We start from the raw sequence: 13407 nt of genomic DNA on the forward strand, positions 1-13407 counted from the left end.
CTCTATAAAATTACATTTCAGCTAAAGAATGGAAACAGTGTTAAATACCATTATTTGCCTTCCTTTGATGTCTGAGAGTCATTATGAAAGCAATTACAGCAGTTTCTCTGTCTGTATGTCTACAGGGTATTTATCTGTATCTGTCTGAGTCCTTTGCCAGGTGGAGAATATATGGCATATTAAAGACAAGGGAATTCAGCCTCAATTATCAGACTATGAACAGAAGAAGAAACAAAATCAGAGTTTTGCAGATGATCCTGCCAGAAAACAGTAATTTAATATTAAAGGCAGGCAATCTGGGGAAAACTTGCCCAGTGCAGAGTCTTTTTATTTTAATATTATTGAATTCCCTCTTCCTTCCATTGTCCTGTTTTGTTTTCCATTCTTTTAGCTTACATGTTTTCTACTACCACTGCTCACTTTAAATAAGCTTATGCCAGGTTAGAGAGTCTCACTAACAAGACTTATTTTGTAAATCCTACTTTTTTTTTTCTTAATTACATGCAGTTATTCTGCCATCTAAGAACCTCTTAGAGGAAACAACAGATTCTAAGTGGGGCGAGGCCATACAAGGCAACATGCTGACAGGAGAGTTAGGAGCTTTGTGCTACTTACAGGCTGAATGAAATACACAGTCTTCTGTGCCTAATCATTATTTTACTGACACCTGTGATAGTATGGTTAGGTCCATAGGTTGTCAGATGAATGAAGAGTGCTATTCACTTTACACACGAGGACCAATGCCAAATTTATCCCTTGGATTCATTCAATTGTCATCCCACAGGAGACAATTCTCCAGTTACTTTTGTATACCAGCGAGTTTAGAACTGACCAAAAAAATTAAAGAGCTCTGCCAAAGACCTTTGAAAAATTTTGAAACAAGACATATATACAAAAAGCATGAATGTCTTGATTATTCACCTGAAAAAAGATATTAGTTCTATTTGTTTTCTGTGTACTGAAGTTCCATCCATTCATAACTGCTCCACCACTCCTTCATAACTTGCAGTCACAGATATTTTACCATCTTCTCCATCTGGTGTTCTATACTAATAAATCCAGTTCTGAAATAGGCAACCTCACCACAAATCTCAAACCTTCTATTTCACCAGGAACTAGAACTTTCGGTACTTTTAGACGTAAACTCCTATGACAAGATTTAGTAACTGTTGTCTGTGCATGAAAACATCAGAGAATGCTGTGAGTTACGCACATAAAAGAAATGCCTTGGTATCTCCAAACAGCTTACCCAACTGTACCAGACACAGAGTGGAGAGTAATACAGACCTGGATGAAAGCTGTTATTCAGGGCTGACAGGATGCTAATTTATCTTAGTTGCCTGCTATCCATCATAATTTTTTTGAAGATTTAGTGAATGTATCTATAAATCCAATTTATTTATTTATTTATTTATTTATTTTGGTAGCTAAATTTTCTGATGTTTTGTCTTGTTTTAAATGGAAAGGCAAGAACATTACTAGTGTCATGCTTCTCATCAAGCATGATGCCTATTCTGAAACTTGGGTAAATATCTGTAGGAACAGCCTTGGGCATGTAGTAGACAGCCTCTTCATACTATTCAGATTTTCTGAAGATATATAATATTTTGAAAGGTTTTAGAGGCAAGTTACACAAAAGGTATAATAGTGGTGGACTATATAAGCTACCATCAGATGAAGTCTGGCCTAGTCTCAGAGAAATATCTGGAACTGCGTATCTTATGGCTCTGCCATTAATACAGCCATCTATCTTGGGAAAAGGGTGTGCAAAGGAGAGAGAGAATGCAACAGATACAAAAATGTCACCGTTTTCTTTATTATCACAATCTCAGGGAGGTACTGGCAAACAAAACCTAGGGCAGTAGTTTGCTGTAGGTGCCTTGAGGTACTCTACAGTCCCTCCACCCACACCCTGTCCTACTGACTCAGCACTGTCACTCAAGTGCATGTACCTGTTCAAAACAGAACTCTGCTTCGTTTGCTCTAAAGCTTATGCTTCCAAGGCCACAAGATGATACACTAAGATGTCATCGGTAATGAGTCCAAATTATCCATTATACTCAAACTGCTTATGCTTGAGCTTTTAATACATTTTGAATATTAGATACCATGTGCAATTTTATCAGGATCCCTAGATTTTTTTTCCAGCTGCACTTTTTTTTTTAAAAAACTTTTAAAGAAAGCAATTATTAGACTACAGACATTTCTTTATACCCTTCTCAGACATTTTACCAGCAACCTCATGTTACAATACTGTTTCCGTCCTGTAAGTGCATATTCTGGTATTGGTCATCGGAAATCTTGCCACTAAGTCTTGTAAAATTAGAATATTTACAAGAAACATGTATGCATGTGTGTGTATATATACATATATGAGATACAAGAATTTTGTTTAAAAAGATAAATAAGCCTCATTAAGACATGAAGACCTTAATACCTTGTAAGCAGCAATAGTGTGGCAAAGAAGGAAAGGATTTAATGTTAGTATTAGACATTTTACAGTATAAATATCTTCTTGATTAATTAAATCTGTGAAGTATATTATCCTACCCTGAGGAAACGATGATGTTCAACAATGTTTTTTATAAAGGAAAAAAAATAAAAACTAAACAATTTGCTTTTGATATTTAACCTAAGAAAAAAAAGAGGTAGTGAAAAATATTTCATGAACTTGTATAAACAAAGAAATTTGATTCATTCCTTTAATTAAAAAGAAACAATGCAACTTGCAAGAAACACACTTATTTTGTTCAAAAAGGAAGATTAATACAGGTTAAAAAGGCTTTCTAGTTTTACCAAATTAATACTGTGTTTAATTATATGAGATTAAAATTTCATTATACATTATACTTTAATTGGTATAGAAGGGGCCAGAGGTTAAAACCTTTGCACGAGTTACCTTTTGTGCTGTTCCAATATCTAATAACATAGCAGTTTTAAATTATAAACCCTGACAAAATTTAACAAGTTTCTTACATGTTTTAATTTTACCCTAGTAATCTTTTATGTGGAGCTGCAGTGTTCCTGAGGTCATAATCCTGGATGATGAAACAAGCCGAGACAGAAATCATTACAAAACCAAAGTGGCTGAACGTTAGTGGATTATGGTAAAGGTGCTACCTGAACTCAAACCATCAACTGTAGGTTTAGACATAGCTACTTTACAACAGTTACATGCTGTAGTAAATAAAACACACTGGCCAGCGGGGAACCTTTCTGCCTCCTAAACAAGCAGTTATACCTTCAAAAACACTGGGAACTTCTCCTCAGGAAGAGATCAAATAAATCTAGAGGGTACTTCTTCCGAATGAATAAAGTGGCCTTGAACTGTTTAACCACGGATGCTGTGTCCTACAAGTGGGATTTTCAGAGGGCTCCAATGGGTTTAGGCATACAAAACTCTAAAGGAATTAAGATACCTATTCCAGAGGCGTTTGGAAAACCCAGCACTACTTAAAACAGTTTCTTGAACATATTTCTTGAACGTAAACAAGAAGAGGACCTGCTTCCAGGACAAACATATCTCCATTTTAGAAATGAAGCAAGCAATTTTATTGATATGTATGAGTAATGGTTTGCTGGTAAACTAATGCCATTCCCACGTTACCTTCCCCCATGCCCAAACCTCGAACGCACCAGGCTAGTGCAATTAGTTGGGTCTGGAGAGTTGGTTCTTGGTCTAAGAATGTTGATGTGCAAGTCTGTGAATAGGTAAGATTCTTCCAGTGATCACAAACTGGTAATTTATCCTTGCTACAATGGATCATTTAAACGGCCCTTGTTCCTGAACAATCCGAGGAAAAAATATCTCTGCTTCGTATGAATGAGAAATTGTCTGGCTGATGTAAGAATAGAGAACAAAAAGCTTCTTTGGGGGAATCTGTACTACCTTTTACTTCTGCAGTGACCCACAAGGCTATCTATTACGATTGAATTGAGTGATTATTGATTACCCTTTACTATTGACAAAGTCAGTGTGTATATGGATTACCTGCCATATAAATGCCAATCCCAAGAATTTAAAATGTTTTGGACCATCAAGAAACTACAAAACAACTTCCTAATGCATATTTTGTTGTTTGTTTCCATCCTATATCTCTGTGCTTATGCATTTTGAAAATTAAAAATCAACTGCTAGTTTGTATGGCAATCCACTTAGCTCAGTGTCAATATCATGTAAGCTGCACATACAAGTAACAGTCTGTTTAGTGCTATCCCAAAGTGACCCGTAGAAAAGGGGTGTTTGCTTGTGTTGCTGAACTGAGGTGAGAACAGAGCTCTAATTACCTGTTTGTGTGTTGTTTTTTTTTTTTTTCCTGCAATAGTTTACAGTTGGATCTCATTATTGGATAACTGTTTAATCAACTCCAAAAAATACAGTGTAATTAGTACTGCAGATACACTATGAGGCAAACATTTGCAAGAAAACAGAAGCCTATTCAATATTTTGTTCAAACAAGAAATCAAACACTAAAAGAATACATGTTCATATGATTTTAAAGTCTTATACTACATATTTAGATATTAAAACAGTTGTTCAGGGTCCCATTTGAAGTAAATTAACATAACTTCATTTAAATCAACAGAGATGTACTGATTTGCACAGTATGAGACTTTGACCCACATGTTGTTTTTTTTAGTAGCATACCAACTTTAAGCCTGATAATGTTTTTGTTGAAAAAGAACACTTCAGACGGCTTTTTGTGTGTTTAATGAAATTCAGGATGAGGCCTTCTACAAGTAACTATAGTGAGCAATTTTAAACTACCTTCCTCATTAAAAGGACAAACTTTCACAGCCAGTAAATGAAATTCTGTAATTAAAACATGTTTGTTAAAAAAAAAAATCTGGAAAGGTCTTGGACAGTGAAATAATATCCTTTAGATTAATGTTTAATTGAAAACAGTATTTACTGCTCTAGTGCATTTGATAGAGCTCTTTGCTGTGTTTCTTTATGTATAATTGTGTTCCGCAACCAATTTAAAATAACTAGATGAGTGCAGTCCTTATAGAAGGTGAAGATGAGTCCTTGCAAGGATATCAATGTCTACAGGGGTTTCTTTCTAACAGATATGAAAAAGTAATTTCCATTCTGCTACTTTTGTGTGATCCTTTCTGCATATAAAATGCCTTTCACATACATACAAGTCTTCTCACCTGAAGAGAATATTTCCTAAAATACAACATAACCTACCCCAATTTTCCTATGTATCTTTGATTTAATGGAAAAACTAGGTGATACTAATTAGCAATATAAACTTTTTCCTTTAAAAGCATAATTAGTTACTTTATAATATATATATATTAATGTGATTGCTACAGTTATAACAAAAAACAACAGATACAATTCTGAGTTGAGTATGGAATGTATAGATAGTTTTAAAAAGATTTCCTGAGGGGCTTCTGAAATACCCTGACTACAAAAAGTACAAACCCAAATGCAATTGGTAAAGCAAAGTTCTGCAAATGCCATTCTAATATTACATGGCTTCCAATCCAATAAAAACATTTCCAAAAATTTTTATTGCTGTCCAAATTCTAGTAACATCTAATTAGGTGGAAGACCCTAATTCACTTCAGCAAGCTCAGCTTCAAGTATTTGAATCGGTACCATTGCAAATTGATCAGTTGAAGTCAACTGGGTTCTACCTCAGTCTCTCCCATCACATCGTTTTTTAATCTCAGGCTTTTCTAGTTATCAAAACACTGCAGGAGAAGCAGACTTTTTTTGGTGTTGTTGCTGGGTATCTTTTGGAATGCAACAATCTGGGGGAAAAAAATCAAAAACTGAGATTCTTATCTTGACTCCTCTTTCTTATATGATATAGCTGTTTCTGGAGCTCGTTATGGACAAGTCGCAGAGGGAAAATTAAGGAGTATTGACACTTCTCCCAAAGCTATTAGAGGTATCACAGGTTTTAGCAGATTTAGAATTATAAAGCTATTTGACCTACTCTGGCAAAAAGCCTGAGAACCCAAAATTTGGCCATACCACTTGAAGCATTAATGAGCTGTTTTCAATGATTATCCTACCTGCTTCCTCATTCCTCTGACAATTTCTCTTGTTGCATCTTTGACCAAGTTTAGTTTAGATGCTCTCAGATCAGTGACCCTGTCTTTCTTCATGCGCATAAAAAATGAGTTTACTATGATTCTATTGAACTAGTAATAATAATACACTGTAGCAGAATTTCCCCCGGAGTGTCAAATTGGAGCATAAAGATACTGCATTTTTGAAGGATTTTTTAAAAGAGGGAAGGGGACCTCGGTATGACTTATTTGAATGTGAGTGACTTATTGTCTCCCCCTACATACTCAGAGCCTGATTGCATTTAGCATACTGGCCTATTGTTATAGACAAGAGAATGTCCAACTCTCTCAAGGTTAATTGACTGCTGTTCTTTGAAATATACATGAGAAACTTTATTGACTGTCTTGCATCCGACCTCACCTGTCACACAGGAGGAGGACAGAAACAGGGGAAACAACTCCACAAAAGGATGAGAAGGACAAAGGTGAAATGCACTAGATTTTGCCAAAATATTTCCTCTAATTATTTGTTGTTGTCCAGTGTATTTTCTTGAATTTGCCTTTTTATTATCAGAAAGTCTGTAATTTTTAAAGAGATTTCTCCTAAAAATTTACAAAATTAACTTGTACGCCTAGTACCACAGGATATAAGGACAGCTAAAAACAATGACACAGCAGCATGCAGATGGCCAAGATTTTTTGTAAAATGAACATTTGTACTTAAGCATTTCCTCAGAACAGCAATTTCTTCACACATGTGAAAATGGCATGGAAATATATAGCTCTACACTGTTACAAACTTTCATAAGTAATTACTTTGTTTTTAGATACTATTAAAGCAGGACCTGAGTTACCTAAATCATGCAAGGATAAAATGAGAAACATATCATGTTGGCATGGAAGCATTCCTGACAGAGTTCCATAAGGAGAGTAAATTAGACCATCTCATTGTCCCTGAAGTGATATGTATAATTTCCCTAGGTCTTCTACATCAAATCTGGGCCTTGTGATATTAAACTAGAATATGCAACTACATCTGGAAAAGTTGTATAAATTATCTCTAAGAGTTCTGTGAGGGAAATAGTGCTTCCTCTGTGACTGTCACACATGGTCTGCATACACGGATCTAAAAGCACAGCAGCTCCTGGAGATTCCTCACAAAAGAAATACTATCACATTGGAAGTGACAACCAAAACTGCAGCCTTGCCAAGCTCAAATCTTCAAGGGTTTTAATTAAATTTAGCCTAAATATCATTCTTGAGGTTTGAATGTTCTTACACCGAGAAAGTATCTGTAATTGTTAAACTGCAGGTCACCTTGAAAATAATTCCACAAAGAAAAACTTGAACAAAATTTATTTCTCAGATAAAAAACAAGCATTATTTTGTAAAATACTATGTCACTCCACACAACAGCAATTATTGTTATACTCAAATTGGTAAAAGGGTTTACCTTAGATTGCTGACACAGTCCTACCCACACAAAATATCCCCCGAAGAGCATATATAAGCCAAACACACATCTGATTTTTAACACATTCCATGACTTATTTCTCCACAATAACAACTCTGCACAAGACATTTTTGATGACAACGAGATAACCCCTTGTAATGCCTCCACCATGATAACTGGATTTTTGCTAAGCTTTCCATGACCAAATTACAGCCATAATGATGACACACTGCACACCACTGCCAAACAGCATAAAATGACACCTGCTTAGAACAGCTTGAAATGGAACTTGTCAATATGACCAGAAACATTACCAATAACTAAGAGACTGTTATTGAAGCTTACTTCTCTTGCATAGTACTTGCTCAGCTTCACAGCCTTACAGAACCAGAACATAACTTTATACCAGCTGAAATCTCTGAGATTAAAGAAGCGTTTTTATCTCATTGATATAACAATAATAAAAAGCTATCCATATCACACAAAGGCGTACCACTACAACAAATCCAATTAAATCTCTTTGGACTGGTTTCAACCTCCATCTATACTCCATACTACAGAAAATCCACACACTCATGCTGTGCAAAAGCCATAGGTACAATATTTTCATTACCCAGTTCAGCACTGTGAGGTTAAAAAATGCCAATGTCCTATTCCCTTTTAAAATCTCTCGTCTCCTACCCCCTACCTGCCAGCTGTATAAAGTATTTCCCTTGCCACTAATTCTGATAGCATGCCCTAATTAACTCATTTTATCTTTCGGTATAAATCAATTACAATTAAAATATAGTTTGTCAAGCCTCAGCGGAGTATTGTTTCATGTTAAAAACATTTTCACTCATGAGAGAAAGTGTGATTAACTTCAATAGAAAGCTTAAAGTTCAACTTACTATGAGCTGAGGGAATCAAGTATGATTCTTCCTTCACAGAACACTTCAAGCTTCATCTCAGTGCAAGGAAAATAAAGGAGTAGAGAGCTATACCCTGGTCACTCAGATCCCCAGAATGTGGTAGGACCTGGGAAAAATAAAAAAGATTTTGGTTGGTTGGTTGGTTTGTTACTGTTTGTTTTCATTTTTAAACGTAGCAAATAAGGTGAAACAATATCCAATGCCTGAGAGGACGAGCTTTTATGGTATCATACTGTTTGGAACACATTTGAAAACATGAAGTAGTATATTTTAATTTCGTGTGGTAGATAAAAATGCAACAAGTCAAATTTCCAGCTACAGGTAAGGGATTCACTTTCTTCAGCCATGAGGTGAAGCACAAGAAAACCTGTCAAAGCTACGCCACTTTAACAGAATCAGAGGTCTGTTGCCAGTGCTCTGTCCCAAAACTTATTACCACATGAATCATTTTAAACATTACCTAACGTACAGTAGAAGAGCCTTCCAGCCCACAACACTTTTCTTTCCCCCCCTAAATAGACTTGATAGAGAAAGGTCGAAACATGAAGCGAGGCCTTACCGAGACGTGTGTGACAGTACTAGAGATCTTTTTTTTCCCCTTGGATGTTTTTGGTAACATACCCCCACTACAGCAACACTGGAAATTCTGATCTAATGGAGTTTAGCAGTCCTATTTGGTATAAAAATTCCTGTTTTGGTCACAGGCACTGTGTTAAACACCACCACAAACTGCCTTGTGTTGGCCGCAGCCTGTTCTGTCAGGGAACAAAGCGAGCCCCAGCACTGGAGCTGGGTGTAGCTGAGGCCATGAGGCAAGGCCCAGAGGAAGAGGTGCATTTTGAAGAAAACAAGGGCAAGACAGGGAAGGAACCATGCCTGTGGACATAGCTGGAGGTGTGCTTTCAGAGGAATGCTGTGGCTATGGGGGGGGGAGGGGACCCGTGGAGGACCCCAAGCTGTAGCACAGCACTCCTGAGGGAGCACAGCCTGTGAGCAACCATACTGGGGCAGGAACACCTCTGAGGTATGACACAGTGAAGTGTCACCTGCCTGTTCTAAACTACCAATTTTCAAGAAAAATGAGAACAAACATGTTTTATAAAGACTCTTCCGTTGCCTGGTTCAGGCTATGAATGGATGCCACTATTATTTGTAGCCCATGAGTGCTCTATGAGACTGCACATGCCAGATTTCTCCATGTTGGAATAGTACTCTGAGGACAAAAATTCATACCTGTAACAGAAAATACTATTTACTATTTGTGGCTTAAGAGCACACACGATAGAAAGTGCCTTACACTGTTGTATTATATAACAGCCTCAAAAAAAAAAAATCCTTATTGTTTTCTATTGTTTTCTGGTTATTTATGTCCATGTCATTGTGCTTTGCTGTACTGGCCTAATTCTATACAATACACAACTTTACAAAATGTTTACTACACACAAATATCTGCTGTATGCCTCTGTGCAGCTGTGGCAAAACACTGCAGAGTTGGTTCAAAACACTGGCACTCCTATGATGCAAAACACTGAACTGGTACAAATGCAATCTATGTGTTAAAATATGTTTACGAAACCTGAAGTGCAGCTACGTCAGCATTTTCTGATGAATATGGTCTTATCTGTTCATACCACTTCACCTTATGTTAGGCCAAATATCTACCTTTGTACAGGTGGCATAAATCTTTTACCACTCACAAAACCTATTCCTTTCTATGCAGGAAATGTGAAAATATAGCATTTCTGATGCACACTCACATTGTAATGAATATGAACACTGTATTTACCATTAACTGGGAGGGGTTTTTTGTTGTTGTTGTTATTGCTGCTATCAGAAATTTCAGATATTTCCTTTATATTTTTATCCTGTAAATTTCCCCGAGTATTTTACTGCACACTTTTGACAAGTACAGCTCTAGATTAGCAAACCGTGGTTTTGTTTGACCCCAACAACCATGTAAGCTTCTAGTTTTCTCTAGTCTAAAATACACTGGAGTATTTTTCTGCTTTCCTGCAGTTTTTAAGTAGATAATAAGTCCCAAACTTCACCAGCCTTTAGCTGAAAGAAGCTTGTCACGGTGGTTGGTAGCTAATGAAGATCCTTTTAGTTTATCTTCATCAATTGTCAAATATTTGAGTCCATGAAGTGGTGTGATGAGGTACAAAGACAGATATTTGAAGGGATTTTAACTCATTTGAGCAATTACATGCTTAACTGCCCTGCGATAATCTGTCAGTCTGAGTCTTTTCTACACAGCAGAAGTGGGGAGTATTAGAATAGCTGGATTTAGAACATAAAGGCCTGGTCTGAATGGAAGAAAGGCACCAGAGAAATTAATTGCCAGTAACAAACAGCAGGGCTGCTTGCAAGTTATATATCACATAGTTACCTACCAGCAGTGGTAGAAGCCAGCTGTAAAATAACATACTGGATTGTGACAAAACAGTCGCTGCTATGAAATCAGTGAATACCATGAAGAATTTAAACTAATGTTGGCTAATCAAGTACACTGTATTACATAAATTATATAGAGACAGAGATAAAAATCTTGTATTATATAAATATTTGCTGAATGTAAATTTCAAGCAAACAAACGTTTTTAATGACAGTTGTAGCAGTTTTAAGAAGTGATCTCATGTTTGTTTATGTATGTCTGTCTGCCATACTCACAGAACATGACACTACTGTAAATTTGGTAATGGAAAAAAAAAGTAAAAAAAAAAAACAAACAAACAAGAAAAAAGGAATGATTCCTTTACATTTTGTTCTTTAAATCTCAAATACTATTTTTTTTTCAGATTATCAAGCAAGTCTGACTGATAATGTATATCACTTACAGTGATATAGGTAAGACTTCCTTAGGCCCAGGAAGTTCCACGGGAAGTCGAGCGAGCACCATTACGGAGAAGCCATCTTACCTACTCTGGACAGGCTCAGCGCTACTCTGGGCCCTCTTTCCAGAAACCTGACGTACTGTCCTTTTTCTTTTCATTCTACTCCCCTCCGGTCCCTGATGCCATCTCATTGCTTCACTGGTTGCCTCCCTCTTTATACAGCCTTCATATCCACCATTGCATTGCAGAAGAAGGCCTCTCGAGGTCAGAGTCAATGCTCTTGACTGCCAGTGAATATAAGGATGGCACAGTGATATTGTCACTGGGAATCCCAGTTCATGACACCTTTTTCCTACACTCATAGAATCCTGTCTAATTCAATAACACTCTGGGATTTCCAGTAGTGGGAAAGAATTAGTCCCTGTTATGGTCTTTTTACAACAAAAAAGCAGTTGTTGACTTCTGCACGTGATTTTTTAATTCCTTTGGAATTACACCAGGAAACCAGTGTGAAGCATACGGACACGCGCCTAAATTGTCCCTCACTAAGGCAAGAATATGTGAAAATACACATACTGAATTCTCTGATTGCCACCCTGGTAACACGAACCATAAATGACAAAGGGCATTTCTGTACAGAGAGGGCCATTTCATTCACATTACTCATGTAAGTTAGGATGTTTATTTTGGATTTGCTGTCTCCCTAAGGTGCCAGCTCTGAGGGAACTAGTTAGCATGGAAGTGTTAGGTACAAAGCAAAAGCCCTTCACCTCAGGGACTGTGCTTCAGTTCTGACCATAGGTCAGAAAGGAAATAAGATAGGTAATCTCAGCTCTGTCCCTAATGACCAGTATTCCACATCACAATGCTACACATGGCTGTCAGCTTCTGCTCAGGAGAGGCCCAGGACACAGCCAGCATGGAGAACTAATTACCCTCCCATCCCAGGGAACAAACGGGCAACCCAGCTCAGCACGCTGAGATCACTGGTGAGATACGGCAGCAGGCTAATAAAGTGGAGGAGCGTCACATGTATGGCTGTGGAATACAGTTCATGAGGCGCTTTATTTTTCCTTCATTAATGAGGATTTTACTTCAGACTCACTGTATAACATTAACATATTAAAAAAAAAAATAGAGCTGATTTATTCAGTGAGCCTGGTGTTGCAAACATCACCTGCCTTTTGTTTTTACAGGCCTAATTCACATGGGCCAAATTAAGTCCAGACTTTTATGAGTGGGGCATAAAGGGCACAAAGAACTGCTTCCCCCATCAGCAGAATAAGGAACTATAAATTGGCTGCTTACACTGGAGAATCCAGAGGTAGAAATTCATGCAGTGCCAGCAGCACTAGTTGGGTCAGTCAGGCCACATCTGAGCTGGATGAACTAAGACATGTTCTCATTTCCTCCTAACACCAAGGCAGGGGAACCCAGTAAGGAAGTAAACTCTTCAAAGAGCTGATGCTAAGCATTCTCCTCTTGCCCCCACTGGAGCCGCCACCACCACCCCAGGTATCACTGCTCACAGTGCACAGAAGGGTGTCTCTCTCTCTCTCCACGTGGCATGCAAGATTAATTAGCACACCACTTAATACTTACTGGGATGCAACAGCTTACTATAATTACAGTGTTCGCTAACTGCCTAGACCATAGGGTAGAAATACCTGGCACCAGAAACACAGGTCACTGCCAGTACCTGCGCACACAGGTGCACGACTCCATTACAACCACCAGCAATGCTAGGAGAGCCAGCAGGGCTTTTTTTTTTTTTTTTTGATCTTAATATAGCACAGAACATACACAAAGCTTACAGTAAAAACAGAGCAGCAGGTGTAAAAGGGATACCTTAAAAAGCTTCTGGGTTTATGGCTGTTGTAATAGCAAAAGCATTAATTAAAAGGAAAATAGATACTGAATGAAGCAATTAAACATTGAAAAAAGAAACATTGCTGTTCTCAGAAAGGTACCTTCACACAGAAGTAATGGAATCACACATCTGCATATGAACCACAGGCCCAACAACCCACCACCACCTCTAACACACCCTTAATACTCTAGTCGTGCACCCACGCTTGAGCATTTACACCTGAGAACAGTTAGGAGCCTGTGCCTCTACCTCTGTGGGATCCTGGGAAATGTAGTCTGTTAAATGGCCTTTCTTTTGCCTGGGTTACTT

The 13407-nt window shown here is 37.6% G+C and overlaps 1 long non-coding RNA gene across 5 annotated transcripts in view; it reads right to left on the minus strand.

Annotated features, from left to right (window-relative positions):
• LOC310904693 overlaps positions 1-13407 on the minus strand; it is a 545090-nt gene that overhangs the window by 402288 nt on the left and 129395 nt on the right. For 4 of the 5 annotated variants that reach the window (XR_014588537.1, XR_014588538.1, XR_014588539.1 and 1 more), the window contains one exon: positions 8374-8500. This is a non-coding gene — a long non-coding RNA (uncharacterized lncRNA). Of the gene's footprint in view, positions 1-8373; positions 8501-13198; positions 13270-13407 lie in introns of those variants that run through there. The other variant, XR_014588541.1, reaches the window with a different exon arrangement.

Source organism: Anser anser (assembly GCF_964211835.1).
Source record: "Anser anser genome assembly, chromosome: 10".
Lineage (NCBI taxonomy): Eukaryota > Metazoa > Chordata > Aves > Anseriformes > Anatidae > Anser > Anser anser.